The sequence below is a fragment of the Canis lupus genome, chromosome 16 (assembly GCF_003254725.2).
Source record: "Canis lupus dingo isolate Sandy chromosome 16, ASM325472v2, whole genome shotgun sequence".
In the NCBI taxonomy this organism is placed as follows: domain Eukaryota; kingdom Metazoa; phylum Chordata; class Mammalia; order Carnivora; family Canidae; genus Canis; species Canis lupus.
Genome location: NC_064258.1, coordinates 30616827 through 30639639, shown reverse-complemented (window position 1 = coordinate 30639639; position 22813 = coordinate 30616827). Strand labels below are relative to the sequence as shown.

General features: G+C 40.3%; 1 protein-coding gene and 1 pseudogene across 1 annotated transcript in view; one reads left to right on the top strand and one right to left on the bottom strand.

Moving 5' to 3' along the window:
* UNC5D (unc-5 netrin receptor D) overlaps nt 1-22813 on the top strand; it is a 531015-nt gene that overhangs the window by 71291 nt on the left and 436911 nt on the right.
* On the bottom strand, nt 20753-21222 carry LOC112646401 (28S ribosomal protein S33, mitochondrial-like; annotated as a pseudogene).

Sequence of the window (22813 nt, the reverse complement as noted above, 5' to 3'; positions counted from 1 at the left end):
GCCTGCTTCTCCCGCTGCCTGTGTCTCTGCCTCTCTCTCTGTGTGTGTCTGTCATGTATAAATAAATAAAATATTTTAAAAAAAAGACAAATACATCAGGAACATATGTGAAATGCTCAGCCTGGTGCCTTAAACACAGCTTAGCTTTTATTATTATCCATGTGATCAATCACTGGTTGTAGGACGAAAAGTATTTTTAACAAGTGCTATGAACATAGTACATAATATAGGAGCAGATTCTGGTGTTAAGAGGTACCTACAGTCAAGGGGATATTTATTTACTGGGTCAAGGACTTTCCTTGCCCCTTCTACCTCTCCCCTCCTCTTTCTCCCACCTTCTCCTCCCCCTCTCCTCCTCCCTTCTTCCCCCCCCCCAGTCCCCCTCCCGTTTCTTTCCTTCCTCAGAAGGCATATATTAATATTTATTACCTGTTCATTTCTCAGATATGCTAAATTTCAAATACTTAATGGTTCTTATTACTTACATAAAGAATCAAAAACAAATAAGCATTTTCTCTTCCCTTCCTTCCTTCCTCTCTCTCTCTCTTAGTTCCTTTAAATCAGAAAACAGTGTTTCTTCTGCAAGAGTACCTTATGAATTGACTAAGACAAAACATGTGTAAATCTTCATTTTACATACTCACCTCTTACTTAGCTTCTTGGGATTAGCATCTGCTTTGGGTACATCCCTTTACTTGTGGTCACACACTCCCTGTGTCATTCTGTTGCTTTTACACAGCAATACAGTTTTGGATTCCCCCAGGGGACTAAAGGAAACATTGTGCTTTAATCCCCTCTCTGACCCTACCTCCTCCAGAGAACTTAATCACAGTGTGAATGGGAAATATGTGTATGCGAATGTCCCTCATTTGCAATGCATGTTGTGTCTGCCTCTTTAAATAAAGTAAAGGTTAATATGTTGATTTCCTATTTATAGGGAACTTAATGCTTCTAATTTTTCCTAATCATGGCACAAGGTTTTGGCTCAGTACTACGATTTCTTAAATGATCTTTCTAAATTGTTATAATGATTTGATGAGTTTACTACTCTCCGAAGAGGTCGGATTGACAGGTTTAAAGAGACAAATCATACAGTCCTTTTTTTTTTTTTTTTTTTTTTTTTGCCACATAATATCTAGTTATAGCAGCAGGTCCTTCCGTTAAGCAAACTATTTCTGGTTGACATATCTTTAGGCTTTTTTTCCTTTGAGCCCAGACATTTCTTCTTTGGCAATCTGGTTTTAACGGTAGGGCTCATATGACCTTCACATATATCAGAATAGAATCACACAATATTTAGTCTGAGAGCTGAACTAATACTATCCATCAGAGAAAGTAGATATTAATTCATTGCATCATTTCCATTTCTGACATTAGGAAAAAAATAGCTTGACATTTTACTGTTTTTTCTTCCTCCTTGCCTTTTTTTACATGAATTAAACTTTAGAAAAAGCCTGTCTCAGACAGTATGAGACCTGGAACTATCTTGAGGAACTGTTCCAATCTTTGCCTCAGCCTACTGGGAATGGGCTACCTAATTGGTATCTTTATGTGTTTTGTTCAGTTTATTTGACACAGCCTTTCTTCTGGGTCACTTTGCTTTCTATGGAAATGCAGTGTACCATCTGTAATGAGTTGCAAAATTACTTGTCTGCCCACCTTCTTGTCCTTTATGATTTTTGATTAGTTCTAGACAGTATAAACTATGAAAAGATTCAGTTTTTCCAAGTAGAAATGGGTCTCACGGATCATTCACTTATTCAACAGATATCACTTAAGCAGCTCTTTGTGGCACACAATGTGTTGGGTGCTGAAAGTATTACCACCGCTAACTCCAGACACACATAGGATGTCTGTAGTGTGTGGAGCAGAGTTTTATTAAGCATTGGTACATTAATCTAATTTTCTTGGAGCATCCACATGGGGCAGAGACTATTCTTATTCTCATATTAGCAAAGAATAAATTGAAGCACAGAAAGCTTGTTACTTTTCTAGGGTGGAGCTGAATCTGTACCTAAGCAGTAGGTCTCCAGAATCTTTTCTGTAAAACTTGTCAAAAACTAACGTTCAGCCAAGTGAATTTGAAGATCTAATTGGCTTTATTAAGCAATTCATGAATTCAGCAGTATCCCGTTTAGCAAGTAGAAAGGAGCTCCTAGGAGTAGTACAAATTGGAAGGTTTTTATAAGAGGGATGTTAGGAGCAAAAGAGAATAAAGGATTGTTTCAGGCAAGGTAACTTTCCCTTAGGAGGAATGGGGGGAGGGTCCTTATCAGGCAGATTAAGTCATCATCCTTTGGGGGTTTGGGAGGGTCCTTGTGACAGATTAGCTCATTGGTGCCATACCAGAGAATTCCTGACTGGTTAAAACTCCATTTCTGGGTGAGGTTGAACCTGCATTTAGGTTAGGTATTAGGCCCAGGTTGGTGCCATGGCCTACCATAAATGACTTCCTTTTGAGCTTGTTGTTTTCTTTTTGACAAATGCAATATACATTTAACCACGTGCACAAAGGTGATTGATAGCAAAGTCATTGCCTTCCTCCAGCTCACGGGTTGGCAACTTGTCCATTTTTGTTCGGAAAAGTCTCCTGTTCAGAGCTCTGGAGAGCATGCCATGTGTACCCAGGTTCTGAGCAAATATAAGAATAATGGTGGATCATTCCACCTTCTATTCATTAGATGGATGTTTACTGAGTACTTACTATGTACCATAAGACACTGGGAGCCAAAAAGAGGAATAATGAAAGTGATTTTCCCAATTTCATACTCAGTTTAAACTGTTCATTACATCATTTCCATCTTTTGTCTCCCTGCTGTTTTAAAGTACTTAAAATGGGTAATGTAGATATATAAAGAACACTCTATAAATTCTAAACTGCTGTGCAAATATTAGGTTTTATTTTTATCATTGCTTGTTTTATTAAACAGTGTTTTCGTGTGCCCTTCTCATGGGTAACTTTGACCATTTGTTAATTCCATTTATATTCCATACAAATGATTAAACTTGGTGTTTGTGGTTCCTGAGTAAAAGACACATAGTCAATTAAAATTTCAGAACTAATATTCAGTATGAGATGGCCATGTTGCTAAATAAAAATGCATATTATATGATGAAGGGAAGCTGCAAATTTACTTGGATTTTCCTATCAAATTAGCAGCTTGCTTGTTACAGAAAATGAATGCTAATTAGTTCTCTGTTCTGCAGAAGGCAGCCCACCCCTGCCCCAGGATAGTGTTTGTAAAGCAGTCTCAATACTGCAAGGGCTGTTCTTAACATCTTTTTTGTTGGCCTTGGCAGGAGAAGAGGACAGCGGGGGATCATTATCATGTGCCAGGAACTGTGTTGAATGATACCACTCATCACCTTATTTATCAGCATGATTGGACCTGAGATGGTCATGTTCTCAAAGAAGAAGCAAACCTTGGAAAGATGGGGGGAGGGGGGTTCCCAGACGAGGTGGGTGGTTCCCTTGCCACTGAAAAGCTGAAGCCTAGAAAGGCCAACAGATGGGGGACTCTTGGATTCAGGGATCAAGCAGCTAAGTGGAATCCAGTAGGGAAATGACAAAGCAATTTTTAGCAATGAATAAAGATTTTGGGCTTTGGGGTCAATGGTTAAGCAGCTAATTTTCAAAACAGATTTTAAAGACACAGTTTAGAGGCTGGAGGTTAGAGATGAAAAAACAAATTTCTTGGTGATTATTTTAAAAGAGATTTGACTTGATACTGCTCTCCACACACTTCTAGTTTGAAAATCCTGAAACTTACCAGTGAAAATGTGGTAGTATCATGCCTGGTTTTTGTTTTGTTTTGTTGTTTTCATTTGTTTTTATTGAAGTTCAGTTTGCCAACATATAGTATAACACCCAGTGCTCATCCCATCAAGTACCCTCCTCAGTGCCCATCACCCAGTTGCCCCATCCCCCACCTGTCGCCCCTTCCACAGCCCTTTGTTTGTTTCCCAGAGTAAGGAGTCTCTCATGGTTTGTCTCCCTCTCTTAATTGTTCCCACTCAGTTCCCCTCCTTCCCTTATAATTCCTTTCATTATTTCTTCTATTCTCCGTATGAGTGAAACCATATGATTGACCTTCTCTGATTGACAATTAACTTCACTCAGCATAATGACCTCCAGGCCCATCCATGTCAAAGCAAATGGTGGGTATTCGTCCTTTCTGATAGCTGAGTAATATTCCATTGTATAACTATACCACATCTTTATCCATTCACCTGTCGATGGACACCGAGGCTCCTTCCACAGTTTGGCTACTGTGGACATTGCTGCTATAAACATTGGGGGTGCAGGTGTCCCATCGTTTCACTGCATCTGTATCTTTGGGGTAAATCCCCAGCAGTGCAATTGCTGGGTCTAGGGTAGCTCTATTTTTAAGGAGGTTCTTTGAGGAACCTCCACACGGTTTTCCAGAGTGACTGCACCAGCTCACATTCCCACCAACAGTGCAAGAGGGTTCTCCACATCCTCTCCAACATTTGTTGTTTCCTGTCTTGTTAATTTTCGCCTGTCTTGTTAATTCTCACTGGTGTGAGGTGATATCTCATTCTGGTTTTGATTTGTATTTCCCTGATGGCAAGTGATGTTATACGTGTTTTTTTGATGGGTAGCCAGATACAAGCACCAGGTCAAGGAATACAGGAAGAAAATAAGATAGAGAAAGCTCAACATGACATGGCGAGTGAGTGGGGGCAGAAGGACTATTGGGCAGATGTCTGTGTTGAGTACAAGGCATAGTGTATGTAAGTCAACAGAAGGGGCAAGGAGGGCATTAGAAGTATAGCATCAATACCAAACGAGGTCTCAGTTCTGCTCTGCACTGGCTTGAACACACATGAGGCAATGCATTCCATTCTGGGTACTGTGTTAAAAATCTAATCAACTAGAACACATGCATGGGGAAGTTTCCACTAACATTAAGGAATTTGCAATCAAGAGATTGTTCAAGGGAGACCTGATGACCTTTTCGACATCTGAGAGACTGGCTTTTATGTGGGAGAAGGGGAGATAGGAAAGTACAGACATCTGAGTATTGTCCCCTGTGCTCTAGGCCCCATACCAGAGACTAAAGTACTGTAATTAATCTTTACCAAAAAAAATCATGGTTGTTCAGTATAGAGTTGAGAAAATGAGGCTTGTAGAGGTTGGGTGTGATGCACAAGTTCATACCACAAGTACCATGGTATTACCATGGTACCAACTAGGATCTTCTGGCTTTCAATACCCAAATTCCTTATTCTTTGCTTTGTTCTTTCCTCAAGGGTGAGAAATGAGACCAATAGGTAGAAGCTTGCACAATGATTTACATTAATATAATGAATATAATGAATCCTTTTTCTACCAAATTCTCTTACTAGGAGAGGTAAAACCTTACAAAGTTTTTATATGAGAAAGGAGTTATTCAGGCCAAAGCAAGATGTCCTCTCAACCAAGAATATTGTAGGGACAGTTGCAGATGTTGTTAGCATTCCCTCCGGTCTTGAATGTGTATGTTTCCAGATTTTATGAATAAATCCGGATTGAGCATCCGAGTGTAGGTAGCACATCAGGAATGAAGGCAGGCAGGGAAGCCGCCCAGATGGTTGGTTAAGGAGCAGGAGATCCACAGGAGCTGAAAGAGCAAGGTCTCATGTGGAAAAATAAGAAAGAAGCCATCAGCACCTGGAGAACAGCGGTGAAGCTCTGCTGAGTCAGTAATCCCCAGTGACAGGTGCCACAGCAGCGTGTGTGTGTGTGTGTGTGTGTGTGTGTGTGTGTGTGTGTGTAGTACAGGGTCCTGGATAGTTGCAACTGTATAAATGTGTTAACCTCCAGGAGTGGCATCATTTTGTTTCAGCTCTGGTGGAGTTGTAATGAACATTACCCCCAACTGGATTGGCTCATGGAGGGGAAAATTTGACTGAATTAGCAGAAGTGGTCAGTTATGTATTTGTACGAAGGGCCAAGCACCGAAGGTGCATTACCCAGTGTCTTGGCAGAAAGATGAACAGAAAGAATTGCCTGTTACAATTAGACGCCCACTGAGTTCTGAGACATATAGCCGTAATGATATTTTCTAAATCATGTTTCCCAAAGGATATGTCAGTGATGAGCATACCACTCACTTACTTGAAAGTATGCAAATTGCACCAGTTAATTTTTACACGGACTAAATGGCCTTTTCAAATGATTATAGGCATGCTCTTTGCTCTGGAATGTCTTTTCTGCATGTGTGTATCGCTGGTGGCGTGTCTGCTGACCCATCTCCTGCCAGTGGCCTGTGCACATCTGCTGCCTGTTTATCCCATGCTCTGCGAAAGAATCCCCACCTTCAAGAAAATGCCACAGAGTCCTCATTTAGCAGGAGGACCATTTTCCCTCTCCCAGAGTTCTGTGACCCCCAGGGAGGATTGACAGGGCTCCTTTGCCAGAACCCTGTCTCTGGCATTGACTGTACAAATGTCTCCTTTGAGCACGATGCCTATCTCTTGTAGGGGGACCTGGAAAGTTGGTTCCTAAGCTGCTTAACCGACCACAGTTGCCTTCCAAGCATGGCACGGTGTGTGGCTATAGAACTATGACCGCCTTCCGATCTGTGGTGATGGATCGAAGGTGACAGTTGGAGTTAAAGTTCTGGGTTCCCAGCTGGTCAGTTGATTTCACAAGTACAATGTTGCAAGAGTCATTGATCAGAAGTGTGAACCCAGAGATGTGGATGTTTGAGGTGACAGCTGCTAGACACATGGCTTAGAGAAATAGCTCACAGAAGATTAGGACAAGATGGTCTGTGATAGAGGACAGTGGGTTAATTTGTTAATTTCTGGTCTGTGTGATTGGGAATCTGTGGTCAGGAAAGGTCTCCACGGACATTTCTACTCTTTCAGTGCCACGGTGGTTTCTTTCTTTTGCCTGGAATAACACCAGCACACATATGGATGACCCCCCCCCCCCCCGCCCGCCAAGTCTCATTTGCCATAACCCTTATAGAGTGTCTGTGTACGTATTTGTAGAGAAATGCAAAACCCTAAAGAAAAGATATCATGGAAATCATTTTTTAAAGCAGGATTTACTTTCTTGTGTGTGCCTGATGCTGCGTGAATGGTGAGTGGATAATCCCTTTGAAAAAGTCGCACGTATCATTGATTCAAATCCTTTTTAATCACAGACCATAGAGTTTGTAACAGTTGTGCTCTTCAAACAATAAGCACTTTAATCTTCCCTGGGGAAGTAAAGTTAAATCATCACTTGTGATGCTGTTTTTGTTTGCTTGTTTATATATTTGTTTTAATTATCTCAACATTGGCATTGAGCAAGCCTTTTGACATTCATTTCCTGGCAGGGACCTAGGCTCAGTTTATTTTTGTGAACTAATAGCTCTAGTCCCAGCAGAACTCAAAGTCTTTTCTTTCTTCCCACTATAATAATTATGCCAATTATACTCTGAAAATATGTCTGTGGATCAACTTTCTTATAAACTCTCGTTGGTATCGGGCCTCCTGATGTAACATGCTGGACCTTCTGATACCAGTTCTCGAGGCAGAGAGGACTTGAATTTGAGCGAAAATTTTAATACACCAGCTGAGCCATCACATATAAACTTGATAAAGTCATATTGGCCCAATGTATAAGTTCCTTTTCCAGGGCAGGGCAGTCAGTCTGTATCAGGAGATGCATTTACTCCTTGAAGCCACGGGGGTATCATTCTGCGTGTTACTGGTATGAGCTGGTTCTTTCATGCTACATTTTGCAAGTATTTCATTTTTGTTTCTTCCTCAGTCACACACACATACTCGTTACACTATTTGTCTGTCTTCGGTTTTTTGTTTGTTTTTAATCTCTGCCCCAAATCCCTGCTTTAAAACACACACATTCCTGCAGGAGTTCATGATCTCAGTCTTATTCTCTGAGATACTGATGAATGAGTGAGTTCACAGAGTTCTCTTACTTATAAAGTCCTCTTTCTCTACTTTTTTTTTTTTTTAATTTTATGGCGTGTAATCTTTCAGTTTTGTTCCGTGTTTGGTCTGCTTAGTCTCTGTTGTGTATTATACCTGCTACTCATCACTGGCACCTATAAAATGGATATGATTTCTCTCTTGTTACAGGAAATTGAGCTCAGAGAGGTTAAATTACTTGCTGGAAGTCAGAGCCAAAATTCGACTTTGGAATTGTTTACTTCCCAAGTCCATTTTTATCCTCCACGCTGTAGTCCCTAATGCTTCCACCCATTTTCTATGCAGAAGAGTACGTATTCCTGATCAAAAAAAGAAAAAGATAAGCGTCTTCCAGCACATGAAAACAGTATAAGTAGGGAAAATTCCCAATTTCCTGGTTCTTATTCAGGTGACATATCAAGAAAAAAAAAAGAAAAATTAGATGTCAATCCCAAAAGCGATAAATTAGATTGGTGTTCCAATGAGACCAGAGAATAGATAAGCACCAGAACACCATGGTTATTAACTTCTGTTAAGAATAGCTAAAGTCTCATTCATTATTTCAGTTGTGTTTCTCTGTCCACCCCGCCCCCCCCCCCCCCCCCCCCACTCCTTTTTGTATGTTAGGCTACAGTTGGGTTTGGTAATAAAGTTGAGCCAGTAAAAACAAAACCCCCAGAACTAACAGTGATAAAAATAAAGAAGTCTATAACTGGGACCCAGCCCAGTGTGCCCGAGGGTGCCTCACACTGACTAGAATCTGTGGTGTCTCTGCCCTTTACATTTGCTTCCAGGATTGTTCTGAACTCACCCCATTTTTATTCACCATCTCTCTACCTGTCTTTAGACTTGTAATTATAGCCCTTGAGCAGGTATGGGCAATGCTTTCTTCACCTTGTAATAACAGTAGCTAACATTCAATGCACCCTTAATAAATTCTAGGCACTGTGCTCACCACTTCAGCTGCATTATCTCATTTAATTGTTCACACTTACAAAGGAGAGAGTGACTGTGGAATAACACTGGGAAATTTAGTAACTTGTCTGTGGTTTCACAGGTGCTAAGTGATTTGCCCAAAGTCATGGAGATAGCAGATAGGCGAGGCAGCTTCAAACTCTTCATTCTTCAGACTCCATGGCCTCAGTCCTTAGCATGAGATTTCCATCTCTAACACAGTCTTTATCACATATTCATTGCTCAGAAGGGCTTTTTGAATCGAGAAGAGTGAGCCTGAATTCTGTTGAAACAAACTTATAATTAGAAGACCAAAGTTTGAATTTCATCTATGCCACTTTTCGCTTTGTGATGTTTCACATCACTTCTCTGCACTTTTCTTCAGCTTTAAAATGCGGTGGAAAGAGTTAAATGAGCTCTGAGGTCTCGTCTAAACTCTGACGAATAAAATCAGAAGTAGTGACTAGGAAATCATTCAGAACCGCCAGCTGATGCACCAGTTAGTGGGCAAATAGCTATTGCTTTATTCCAGTTGGTCTTCACTTCAGCTGTAGTGGTATAATTCCATTTAGATCCAATCTAGATACGTTTTTGCCGGGCCTCTATCATTTTTCAGAATGTTTGAAAAACAAAATACATTTAGGCTTCTAACTCTGAGTTTGAAAATCTGAAATATACATAAGATGATATGAACGAGGCTGACTTTGAATACCATATAGTGGCATAGCTGGGGGCTGCAATAAAAAAACCTATAAAATTGAACTCGATATGAACCATGACAGGCCTTCTAAATGCACGGATGCTTTGGCTTTCAAGTGTATTCTTTTGCTGCATTATACAAAATGTGGATAAAGTGATAAGTGAGTTTAAAAATGATTGTGTAAGTGAAGTGCACTGTCACACTGTAAAGCATTTTGCCTCAGGGAGACCAAGAATGTAAGGCAGCCACATTTCCTTTCTTTTAAGTGCTTTTTGGGTTGTATAGGGTTGTCATTGATGGGCTTGTTTGTTTGTTGTTTGCTAAATTAAGATTATCTTAGTTTTGATTTTTTTTTCTTTTTAGGAATTGTACTTCAAAGGGGATTTTTTGAGAGGCAGATAAATAGCAAGATTGAGAAAGATCAGAACTGAGAAAAAGAGAAAAGAATCAGAGAGAGAAATAGATGTTAATTCATAAGCCTATAATATATAGATACTTGAAACTGTGTAAAGGCACAGGGCTGTTACCTTGGTGGTGGTGGTGGGGGGGCTACTGGGCGTGCTTTAAGACCAGTGATGCAAAGAAATTAAAACAACCAAAGTTGGTGACTATGACTATGACCGCTCCCTTCTCTAGCTGTTTATAGACTCCTGAGCTTGGATATTGCCTCTGCCCCAGCCTCAGTGCCATAAATATTCACAGAGCCCTTTGCTCCTCTCATATGGTAGACTATTCCATCCATGGAGGTAGCAGTGGCCACAGAGCTTCAAGAGGACCTGCAGGTTGGTGGGCAGATAGGTGCTGTGTCTACCTGTCTGATCCTTCTGTCTTCTATCAACCGCACTGCTGGTCTGATGGTTCATCAGTAGTTAACCAGAGAGAAAGCAATTCCAGTTTATATTACCAGTTTCACCAGTCTTTGAAAATGGACTGACCTTTGTGGTCAAGGCTAACTACATGCGCATTTTTATAATGTTTCCTTCCCATCTTGAACTAGTTGTTCTCCCCACCAAGAATAATAATGAAAGTGACATGAATACAGTTGAACTGCTTGATACAAAATAAGAATGGGCTTTGGACTCAGCCTTACATCAGGCCTCTGCCACTACTGACTGTAGGAAATTTGCCAAGTGCTTCCATCTCTCTGTGCCTCATCTGGAAAAGGGAATACAATGTTTTCTTTGCCCAGATCTTGGAAAAGGCAGGTGCAGTGTGCATAGGGCATAGTTCCTTGCATATAGGTCATGTTCAATATTTGCTAGTCATTATTATTATTACAATTTCACTTGTTTTCTCTCTTGCCTGAAGGGAATAAACTCTTCTTTTAATGTAAGGAGGCCTTGCAGTTAAACTATCTACTGTGTGTTCAGACTGCAGAATGACTCCTGAGGACCTTCTGTTGAGAGAGAAAATCATATAAGCTTGCTGATTCAGGCCAAAACAGGCAAAAGTGAGGGTGGACATAATGCTAGGAGTGTGCTCACCTGGCAGTTTTTAAATATAATAATGTCAGATATAGGTTTAGAGTTCAGTCTGCATCCATTCCGGAGGCCTTCACTATCACTATTCTACTGTAATACAGCGGAGCAGGCTTATTAAAAGCTCACTCTCAAAATTCTGGGTCTAATATTCCCAAGCACACATCTTTCAAGTTCTAGTGAGGATAACAGTAGTATCATTGCCACCACCAAGCAGGTGTCTCTCCTTTATTATTTAGTAATAACCTTAAGTATTTCCAAAATGCAAAGATTTCATTGGAACTCATTAAATTTAGCAGCTCTTTTGGTTTAGTAGCTCAATGGTCAGAGCATTGTTACCAACACTAGTATGTGGTTTTACAACATGAAATGTTGGTAGCTAAACAACATAATTTGACACGATCAACCTTCAGTTTTGTAGGGGCAGACCAGTCCTGGTTAAGACCACGCAAGTTCTGGAAGTTCCATTTCTGGGCTAAGAAATCTGATAACTGGGCATCCCTGGATGGCTCAGTGGTTTGGCGCCTGCCTTGGGTCAGGGCACGATCCTGGAGTCCCGGGATCGAGTCCCACGTTGGGCTCCCCGCATAGAGCCTGCTTCTCCCTCCTCCTGCGTCTCTGCCCCTCTCTCTCTCTCTCTATCATAAATAAATAAATAAATAAATAAATAAATAAATAAATAAATAAATCTTTAAAAAAAAAAGAAATCTGATAACGACCAGACAAGTGCTAAATGCCCTCCGCACCTCCCGTGTCACTTCCCTTGGTAACTGCAGTGGGGTCAGAGGAGTGGGTTTAGTTTGAGGCCTGGGAAGCTGGCGCCTGACAACCAGCTGGTTCTCACTCCAGCATTCACTGCCCCCAGAAAGGCACCCACCAGAGCTTCAGCTCTTGATCACTCCTTCTGAGAGGGGTCGATCTACAGCTCTCACCAAGTGCAGGTTTCCTGATATTCCAGCCCAGCTGGGGGAGAGGAACGTGTCCTAATTGTCCTTGTGAATAAGCTGCTCTGAGATCAGAGATGGATTTCCCTTAAGACTTTTAAGCACTCTGCCTATTTGCGTGGGGCTGGTTCCATATCCTGACAAAATTTTATATTTATTGTTTTGTAGTCTTGAAGTGACTCCCTCAAACTGTGTAAGTTTTAGCTCTCTCTGAAGCTGGGGAGTGAGTATTTATTTTAATCACTATCTCAGGGTAAACCTTATACTACAAAGTTGAGTGTAGAACATAGGGTGCTTTGCTACAATGTTTTAAAATGTTAAAATAATACCTTGACTTGTGTCAATTACCAATTACCAAATGCTCCGATCTGGGAAACTTGGGGAGGGCCTCAGGTTCAAACCTAAGTACTATTAAGTGAATTAGCCCTCAGTGTCAATCAAAATGCCTCTAACAGCATTTTACTTTGTAGACAAAGTGTGGCAGACAGTCTCCTTCAGCAGACATCCAGTCAGTTTGATTATTTTTTCCACTTAATTTTATATGCAGCATGTGCTCTACCATTTTTACATAACTTCATAACCTCAGAGATTGGAATAGCAGACATCGAGGAAAACAGATGAAAAGAATAAGTTTAAAAAAAAAAAAAGACACGTAGACAATGCAAAATGTAACCGTAGAGATCACAGCTGGGAAGGACAGGCTACATCAGTAAAAACAGAGCAGAGGTGCGGGGCCATCAGTGTAGGGGCAAATTGATCAAAACTAGATTGTCCCTAGGGATTTCACTGTCAGGGAGGTGACAGTCATACATTAGAACAACAGGTGTCAGTTAGCCCTTTATATCTTATATAGAGGAAAATAAGTGATGTTGCACGAAGTAAAATGGAATTAAAGTCAATACATTTCTTTTGCTCCATAGAAATTTTACCGTATCTGAGGCTGGATGTTGTGTTGGCTCAGGCACAAGCTGTGGAGTTGGGAAGCTAGCTTTTTAAATTTAGGTATAGTTATTGTACAATACACTGCGCATACTTAAAGTGCACAGTTTGATGAATTTGGACCTATATAGTCCATGTGAAACAGTCACCCCAGGTAATAAACTCAACTGTCACCCTCAAACATTTTCCTCATACCTGTTACAAGTCTGTCCCTGCCTACTCTGTACTCCCCTTCAAGCATTCACTGATGGGCTTTGTGTTACTGTCGATTAGTTTGCATTTTCTAGAAATTTATATAAATGGGATTATCGGGGCTCCTGGGTGGCTCAGCGGTTGGGCACCTGCCTTCAGCCCAGGGCATGATCCCAGAGTCCCAGGATCACGTCCCGGATTGGGCTCCCTGCATGGGGCCTGCTTCTGCCTCTGCCTGTGTCTCTGCCTCTCTCTCTGTCACTCATGAATAAATAAATAAAATCTTAAAAAAACCAAAAACAAACGGAATTACATACGTTCTTTTTTTTTTTTTTCCTTGGTCAGAATTCTCACTCAGCTTGTTTTGAGATTCATGTACATTGTAGTAGTTTTCTATTGCTGAGTCGTATTCTGTTGTATATACCTGTGACAATGTTTATGGATGTTTAGATCCTTACTGCTATTTGGCTGTAAGAAATAAAACTGCTGTGAACCTTCGTTTGCAAGTCTTTGTATGTATGGCGACACATTCAGTCTCTTGGGTAAATACCTGGAAGGAAAGTGGCTGGGTCCTATGCTAAACACTACTTGGATTTAAATCTTTGTTGTACCACTTAGTAGTTTATGATTTGGGTTAAATAATTTAATCTCTGGTATGTAAGGCACAAGTCTGTTAGAAGGATTAAATCATATGATTCATGTGAAGTATTTAGTACTATGCCTGATTTATATTACACATTGATCATCTTAACTGTATTTTTTTTAAACTTCAAATATTTTAAGACTTTAGAAAATTTCAGGGTTGAAATTTCTTAGCTTTATTTCTTGGGAAAATTCATCCATGTGAAAAGTGATTATTTTGTCATGCTGCACAATGGTGGATCTTATAAAGATATTTAAAAGGTATGTTTACTTGTAACAGGAGGTATGTGCATGCTTATTAGCTAATGAAATACATAGAAGGTTTAGCAGGCCAAGATTTGTTGAATTGATAGGTTGACACCAGAGATTTCAGTTTCTAAAAGACTATCCCTATATTAAAATGCACAGAAATGTGTAATCAGTTTAATGAGAGTTAACAATAAATATCTATCTATATATGAAAAGTCAATAATAAAAGAACTGAGATAAAGAATGCAATTCTGTAGCTTCTCCTTTCATTCTTGTGTAGTAATTGAGGGGCGATCTCTAGATTGAGAGGGGATCCACTTTCCTTATTAGCTGTGTTGCTTTGGGGACATTATTTAACCTCTCTGCCATTTAGAAGAATTAGCCTCCAGCTCAAAAATCTGTGATTCTGTGACACATTATATGACAAGGTACTTCTTTACCCATTCTGACACTACCTCAAATCTAAATATTGAGTTGAAATCATTTTTTAATTATGCCCATGGAGAGTTTTATGATTGCTTAAGGAGAGGTGTAGATATTAATGTATTTATGCAGGAGTCCTCTCTGGGTGTTCAGATTCAGTTCTGTTATCTCTTTGGTCTGCATGCTGAAAGCCAGCCAGGTATCACAGGAGGTGGAGATAAGCTCTTGGGTTTTATCACTACTGACTAGGGGTCAGAGTTGGGCAGCTGCCCTCCCTCCAAGTTTGCTTGAAAGTCGCCTAGACATGAGCAGTTCACAGACATTTTTCTTTCCTGCCAACTGTTGTAGTATCCGGAGGAAGGACCCTTTTCCAAAGATGTGGTTTTTGCAAACAAATCCCAGATAGACATTAGGAAGTGCTGATTTTTCTTCTACTTTATTTTTAGTTTTACTGTTGTTTGGATATTATTTTCAGTGCTGCTGCCTTATATGAAATTAACCATAACACTGCACTTAAATCGACACCTGCTGTCTGTCTTTCCAACTAGCAGCTGGATGAACAGATGCCAGTGAGCAATTGCTGTCCAATAACCACCCTGCACTATTTTGTCAGGACTGTTATTTGCATTTTTCATATTTCTTTATTTATATGTATAGCTGCTTTTCCCTGAGTAATATTCAAAATGCTGACCCCACTATAGGAGAGTAATGATTTAGAAATACTGCAGTGGTGATAAATTCTGATACAATATATCATAGACTTGAACTGCAGAATGATCTTAATGCTGTCTTTTTCAGATGCACACTTGAGGAGACATCAGCGTCTCTAATAAATTTCAGTCTCTCTGCCCCCACATCTCAACAGGACCACCAGAGCAGTCTGCAGGGGAAGATTTTTGATAGGAGTTTCCAAGGTTGTAGCTAATATCTCTTCAGTTAAAAACTGGTTACTTTCTTTGAGGAATCCTGAAAGGCAGGGGAAATTTATTTGGCAGTATCTTATTTAGAGCTTGGTTTTAAACAGAATAATTTCTTTCCATTCTGACATAAGGAAGTAATGTTTTGGGCCACTACTGACATTTTATTCATGCATTTAGCCTATTCAGTGAGTCTGCTGGGACTGAGCACGTGCACTGACTTCAGCTTCCCAGTCATCAAGAAAGCAGTCAGCTTTTCCTACTGAGTTCAGAGAATGTGCCCCAATTTGTGGGCAGTTCCTCTTAGCATTCCAGTGTGGTACACAGCTTACATTGAATTTTGCTCCTTTCAGTAAATTGCTAGAATGTTTTCTCTCAAACAAACTCAACTTCTGATCATCTTTGTTGGAAAAACTTATAAAAGCCTCATTCTATGCAAATATGGAAAAACTGCATCATCTTTTCCTATTCTAGGACCAAAAAAGGCAAATCAGATAGTCAAAAAAGTCAATTGTTGGTTTAATTTTAACATTTCCAAAGTGGTAATCATATTTTTAGTTATTACTGTCAAAGTTATAAATTATTAAAGGTCTGTGTTTGTGATATTTTTTCACTTCTGCATTAGCCAAATTGATTGGCATGCGGTAAAAATTTAATTTGCCTTTTGCTTTCTCATTGCTTTAAAATGTTTGCAGAATGCAAATGATTATATTAAAATTGTTGTACAGTATTCACAATCACTGTGCTAATTTAGTGTTTTAAAAGGAAACTCAAAATGAAACCCTTCAACATTCATCCATTGATCTTCTTGAATGTATTTTTAAACGCAATTTCTGGGGAATTAAATGATCATTTAACATAAAGGTAATATACTCTCCTTTACAATGTAGAAAGTTCATTGGAACCTATTCTCACAGGATAGGTTGCCAAATTCTAGTGTCCCAAAAGGCAGATTTGTCCAGGTTTTCAAATTTGCTGTTCTTAAGGGTTTTTTCTTTCTTTTCTAAATGTTGAGCAACTAATAGCAATTGGCAGGATGGATTTGTGTCTAAAATTCAGTGATGCCTTCAGCAATATTCGTTTAATCATGTTTCGCTTTGTCTGTGTGTGTATACGTGTGTGTTTATATATGTGTGTAAAATAAGAAAGGCCCATGAGATGATTTGCCAAAAAGACGTTTTCCTTAGGATAGATTTAAGACCTGGATCAACTGAGCCACAGAACAGTGGGTGCATAACTCATATTCTCTAGTGACTTTGGAGATTTTCTGTTAGAGACCACTGCAGGATTGGTCTTGGGCCACTGGGGGCAGAGGAAAAGTTTTGTTCCTATCTCTGACTTCAGTACGCTTTTCTCTCTGCCTTACTGTTTCAGAAACACTGCAGTTTCTCCACTGCTTTCACACCTGCTATTTACCCTCCTTTGGCCTATGCCCCCATCCAGAGTGCATTTAACAAGTCAAGAGGACAGGACTGGTGAAAGAATTTTCAAAGGCACCCTTGCACACTCCATGCTCACAAAAGGACACAAAATCAATTTATCCCTATAGTACAAAATACTCCTCTGTTTCATGGCAGGAATATCTGTTTCTAAATGCAGATCTTCTTGGGAATGCCTTGTTGGACACCCTGAACAGGATTATGGAAGAATACTGTAAACTGTGTAATAACAGATACATCAGCCTAGCACGAGGTTGTCTGTGGACCAGAACTGTTCCTGCTCTGTGGGGTTTTATTTAGTGACTGATTGCTTTACTTGCAAAATGCTCACTGGTTTGGTGTGTTTGAGGGTTTAGATAGGCATTGTAAAGTGTGGATGAAAACAATAAGGCAGCAGATGGGATTGAAAAGAGTATCTCTTCATGGTCATGGAGATGATTTGGGAATCTTCCATTTGCAACTTAGAATTTATCTCTATTTTGTCTCTGGCACCCATGTCCAGAATTCTCTGCTTCCCTCTTCACAATGTTTGGTCACGTGGGATATACCACTGGGAGAAAAACCTGAATATGTGTATACTGCTGTGCAGAGCACGGATAACAAGTAGTACCTGACTTAGGGACCCTAGAGTTGAGACATACATAATAGCCTCACAAGGGAACCAGCAGATTTGTTGATTTGTTACCAGCCTTGAAACTCAGAGGCTGCATGTTTCTAGTCAGATGTTAGGTAGGTAAAAAGCATTTTGGCCAAAAATCTATTCCTTTGATACCCACCTTCTTCCTGAGAGTACAAGATATTTCCAGGAGAATAGAATGATTTTCTATATCTAATCTTCCATAGTTTAAAAATGGTTGATTTCAGAACTAAGGAACGTACCCTGACCTATGACTATTGTAACAGCAGTTCTCTGTGATTATTCATTTATATTGTTAACACAACTAAATCACGAAGATTTTGGGGAGCCATGACACTCAGACCAAAATCCCTAGAATTTTTTTACCATATAAATTAAATTGAAATAGTTCAGAGTTTTTCCATTATAATTTAGAAATGATTTTTATAAGTACTCAAAACTATATGTGGGAAATATAAGACATTTAGCATCCATTTTTTGATATATGTATCTAAGGTGGAAAAAAGACAGGGCTTAGTTAAACAATTCTCTTCGAGTAGAGTTCAGCACTACAGGGATGTTCATTCTGACCTGACATAAGCAATAATGCTCAGATAGTCTTCCAGATAGAAGGGTAGTGAGCGGAAAAGCCAGAACCAAAATTGAGGCAGTAGTGTCAGGGAGAAGCTTTTGTTTTTAGAAGGGACAGATTTGAAGTTGATTGAATGGATCCTTGGATATGCTAGCACCATTGGATTTGCTGCTTCCTCTTCTTTTACAACCATTTAAAGACATTTTGGCTTGTCGTATTGATACAACCTTTACATACATACTCAGAAGAAAGTCAAGATGCTTAATAATCATGTAAATTAGGCAGAGCAGACACATCTTTGATAGGAGAAATAACTAATAACAAAACACGTTATTAACGAGTGGCCAGTGATGTGACAAATATTTCGTATAAATGGAATTGATAGTGAAACATGCAGCCGCCAGCTAACATTTTTAAAATGAGAAAATCATAGCTAATTCAGCTTTATGAGACAAACATATTTAAAGAGATGTTGTATAAATGGCTCTTGGAGTAGCATGTGGGTTTTTTTTCCCCAATTATTTACATTTAGGAGAATATGGCAAAATGTTGAGCACTATAATTTTAGAGTAGCCTAAATGACATGCTTCATGGTATCAATACTGTAGAATATAGGTTTTGTCCCCCCCCACCCCCCCCAATCTTCAAGACCCTGGGCTCTCAACCTTGTAACATCCTGTAAAACTTAACTCACCGTTGATGCAATTATTGAAGTGATTTCTCCCAAGGTGATTTGTGGGACAAACAAAGCCCTTCATGGAATTTTTAGGACTTTGGAGCTCACAGATAGGAAACTTGTGAATAATATAAAATTCATTGAGGTCAGGTCTATGAGTTCTGGTTATTCCCTGTAATGTGAGTATCCCAAGTAGGTCAAATTCTGTCTCATGGACAGACAGAAAGAAGGAAGGTCTGGGACTGACTTGATCTTCTAGTGAGTGACCACATGATGCCATGTGTCCTTCTGATTCAAAACACATTGACGATGATCTTCTGTGATGTGTGCAGGAAAGTATTGAACCATCAGGAAAGCTGTTGGTAACCCACTGTGTGCAGATAATGGGAGCGAGGGCAAGAGAAGCACACCATAAAACCAGCTGGCCTGTCACATAGAAATCACTTGTATCTTCTAGGGTAGATGACTGCTCTGCCAAATCCATCATTTACTAGGAAATATGGAAGATGTCTATAGCAGTGTTTTTTAACCATTTTTTTAAAGTGATGTAAGCCATCATCCTAAGGAAAACCTGAGATACTTGCTAAAAACCCAGATCCCTGAGCACAGACCTGTTTTAACACAATCTCTGGGAAGACTGTGTGTCATGCACTCTCCGTTTAGACTCGACAATTGTTAGTATTTGCCAGATTTCCTTTGTATCCTTTCTTATATCTAATGCAGAGGGGATGTTGTTGGGCTATTTCATAGTAAGCTGCAGGCATGTGACACTTCATCCTTAACTGCTGTCGTGCCATAACATTTTAAACAACTTTCTGCAGCAATATTATACCAGCTGCAGCTTGAAACGAGTCTTCCAAGTAGTCATTCCCCAACTTGAACATGCAACAATCTCCAGGAGGTCTTGTTAGAGAGTTTCTGGCAAGTGTAGTGGGTCTGGGCTGAGGGCTAGGAATCTGTGGTTCCACCAAGCTCCAAGCTGAGACTGACCCTGCTGGTCTGGGGATACTTGGAGAGAAGAACCTCTATTGTAGCAAGTTGAGACAGATTGTTTTTAATGAGGAGTTAAAAAAAAAGACTGGTTTTGGGACACTTGGGTGGCTCAGTTGTTAAGGGTTCCAGCAGTTGGTTTTGGGTCAGGTCATGATCTCTGGGTTGTGGCATGGAGCCCTGCATCAGGGCTGCTCACTCAGCAGGGAGGCTGTTTGAAAGATTCTCTCCCTCTTCCCCTCCCCCTGCTGTTATTTGGCCTCTCTCCTCTCTCTCTCTCTCTCTCTCTCTTTAAAAAGGAAGAATTCTTAAAAAACAAAACAAAACAAAAACAAAAAACCTGTTTCTAGTCCAGTCTGATGACTTCCTCTTCTTCTCCTTCTCTACCTCGAATAATTGGATGAGAATGCTTTAAATTATGCCATATATTTGTATTCTTATCAAATGTGTTCTTTTTTAAAAAAATATTTTATTTATTTATTCATGAGAGACAGAGAGAAAGAGAGAGAGAGAGAGAGAGAGAGAGAGAGAGAGAGAGGCAGAGACACAGGCAGAGGGAGAAGCAGGCTCCATGCAGGAGCCTGATGTGGGACTCGATTCTGGGACTCCAGGAGGATACCCTGGGCTGAAGGCAGGCGCTAAACTGCTGAGCCACCTAGGGATCCCCTGTAGCATTTTAAACAATTTTATTTATCTAATGATATTAATCTTTCACACAAGCCTGAAAGTTCCATGAGGCAGGGAATGTTTTCTCTTGCTAACCATGGTATTACTAGGTAATAATGTGAGCTTTGTGAGCTTGGTGGTGGAGACAGTGGTTGAAGGGCCAGAGGGATGACAGAGGTCGGGCTGGTGTAATGGATCCTGGGGAGATGAAACAATGCTCATTTAACGAGTCTCCTCCCATGATCCCAACCTTACATTCCCACCCCAAATGAGTCTGTCTTCAACCACCTATGCATTCACTTCTTCAGAGAAAGAGGTAAACCTCACAGTATAAAGCCAAAGCCAGAATAGCTTTGCAGAATTAGAAAGTGTCCAAGGAACCAGTTATAACTCAACTGGATTGGACTTCAACACAGAAATGGTCGTGTCCCTCCAAATACTCTTCAGTCTCGGAAGCTCACACTCCTCCAGCAAGTGGAAAGATAAATATACCTTCTTCTGTGGTCAGCTGCTGAGGAAGAACTTTTCTCTTCTGATGGACCAGCACTATTTGTTTTTTTGTGGCTCTTTTCCCTTCTCCTTTCCTAGGTTTTCCTTTGCCACGAAGCTTCTTGAGACGCAGCTGCTCATCCTTGAAGTCCTGATGCTCATCTCTATACAGGCCAAGGAAACATAGTGTCCCATGAGTGCAAAGTGTTGTGATTTGGATACTAGTCATAAGTCTCCTTCCTCTTGGCCAAAGGCTGCTCGCTAAATAGTTTCACCGCTTTCATTGATTTGGAGTCAGTAGGCCTGGCAATTTCACCCAACAGTCAGGCACTCAGACGAGTCATGTGCAAGGCATATTCTGAAAGGGAAGACATTTCCTGAGCAGCAAGAGGCCCCTCTAGGGCACCTGTCTGACTTGGTCAGTAAAGCACGTGATTCTTGATCTTGGGGTCATGAGCTCAAGCCCGATGTTGGGCGCAGAGTTTACTACTCTCGACCTTCCTCTCCCCTCAAATGTGTTATTTTCTGTTTGTTGTTTACTAAGTTCATCAGCCAAGGACCGAGTATCCTGGGTGAGAACACAGATAAAGACCAAGTACAGTGGACAATGTTCGTGGGGCAGGTTGCTCTCTAAAGGTTTGCATTCTAAGGACATTGACTATAGGACTCAGATGTTTTGGGAGAGATTAGTGTTACCTTATAACACTTCTTCTTCTTCTTCTTCTTCTTTTTTTTTTTTTTTAAGATTCTGTTTATTTGAGAGAGAGCCAGAGAGGGCATGAGGAGGAGGGGCAGAGAGAGAGGAAGAGCCAGACTCCATGGTGAGGAGCTAATGCTCCATCCCAGGACCTTGGGACCACTGACCTGAACTGAAGGCAGATAATTACCCCCCTGAGCTGCCTAGGTGGCCCTATCACATTTCTTACTCAGTCTTGAGTGCTATCATGGGGAGGAGATAAGAAAGGAGGGAACTTTCAGAATAATGTATGGCATTGTCGCTGTGTAGCTGATGCTTCATTACACGGAAAGAGTAGGGTCCCTCTGTTCTGCTTCTGTGGGCTTTGTCTGGCTGACCATGCTTGACCTGAGGGTAGGTTTGTTGGAGATGGAAATGCCAGAGGAATTAGTGCAAGAGAATTGCTGGATAAATACCCCAAGGCAGGGACAGCTCTGAAAGCATCTAACAGCCTCTCTCAGAGGTTCCCAGCAGGATTGGGCCCCATGGTGCAGAGTAACCTGCTCAGATCTGTATCCTGTGTTGGCCTCCTTGTCCTCCTTGCTTCCTTTCAATCACTGTACCTACGGGCATTGCTATTATGCATTTACGTGCCAGTGTTTTCTAGCAATACATCCTAAAGAAATCCACTTTCACTTAGATCCTGTCTCTTAGGTTACTTTGGGCTTGGGGAGTAAAAAACTTAATGCTAGGAAACTAGAATGAGCACCTAAGAAACATTTATATAGCAACTCAACATTTTAATGACTCTTTGTGAAGTATACTTATTTTATTAGCAATGACTGTTCATTATAGGAGAATTAGAAATTTCATGTACCAAAACGTAAAAGTTTTAAGTCACATAGCATCTAGAAGTGAACATGGGGATCAGATCACGTACCGTCTTGTACTGCTAGCCATGACCTCCCAAGTCTAGTCTTAGAGCTGCGTTGTGTTCAAAAGGACACATCCATCAACGGAGAAGCAATTAAAGTAGCACAAATTCTTTAATTGTAATTCTTGGAATATTTAAAGGTTAGGTATGTGAAACGTGGCAATTCAATTCTAACATATCCTTTTGTTCTGTTCACACCTGTCAAATTCTAGGGTAGCTCCTGCACTTTTTTTTTTGAGTAGTACAACTTCTAAAACTCACTAAAAAGAAAAAAAAAAAAAAAAACCCTACCCAGAATCAGATTGATATCAATTATCCTCTACTCCTATCCTTTTTGTTTCTAAATTTACATGATATCAGAAGTCTGAAAG